Genomic DNA, 847 nt, shown 5'->3' with positions numbered 1-847 from the left:
AGCCGAGCAGTAGCCGCAGCAGTAGCAGCAGCAGTATTAATTTTTTATTAGCAGGAGCAGTAGCAGTAGCAGCAGCAGCAGCAGTCAGCAGCAGCAGCAGTAGCTAACAGCGGCAGAGCAGCAGCAGCAGCAGCAGTACAAACCGCAGCACGGCAGCAGCAGCAGCACCGGCAGCAGCAGCAGCAGGGCAGCAAGTGCCAGTAGCAGTCCGGTAATGTTGTCGCAGCTGTAGCAGCAGCAGCAGCAGTAACAGCAGCAGCAGTGCAGCAGCAGCAGCAGCAGCAGCAAAAGCGGTAGCAGTCAGCAGCAGCAGCAGCTCAGCAGCAGCCACCCAGCAGCGGCAGCAGCAGCAGCAGCCAGCAGCAGCAGCAGCAGCAGCAGCAGCAGCAGCAGCAGCAGCAGCAGCAGCGGCAGCAGCAGCAGCAGCTGCAGCAGCAGCGACAGCAGCACCAGCAGCAGCAACCGTACAGCAGCAGCAGCAAGGCGGCAGCACGCTACCAGCAGCAGCAGCAGCAGCAGCAGCAGCAGCGCAGCGTTGCTGCAGCAGCATTGCAGCAGCAGCAGCAGCAGCAGCAGCGGCAGCAGCAGCACCAGCAGCAGCAGCAGCAGCAGCAGCAGCGCCAGCAGCAGCTGCAGCAGCAAACAGCAGCAGCACCAGCAGCAGCAGCAGCTGCGGCAGCAGAAGCAGAAGAAGAGCGCGCAGCAGCAGCAGCAGCGGCAGCAAGTGCTGCTGCAGCACACTCGCAGCGCAGCAAGCAGCAGCAGCAGCAGCAGCAGCACAGCAGCAATAGCAGCAGCACCACAGCGGCAGCAGCGGGCAGCTGGCAGCAGCAAGCAGCAGCAGCAG

This window comes from Coregonus clupeaformis, chromosome 3 (assembly GCF_020615455.1).
Source record: "Coregonus clupeaformis isolate EN_2021a chromosome 3, ASM2061545v1, whole genome shotgun sequence".
NCBI classification, from domain to species: domain Eukaryota; kingdom Metazoa; phylum Chordata; class Actinopteri; order Salmoniformes; family Salmonidae; genus Coregonus; species Coregonus clupeaformis.
The sequence above is the reverse complement of the archived record's forward strand: the minus strand, read 5'-3'. Positions refer to the sequence as shown.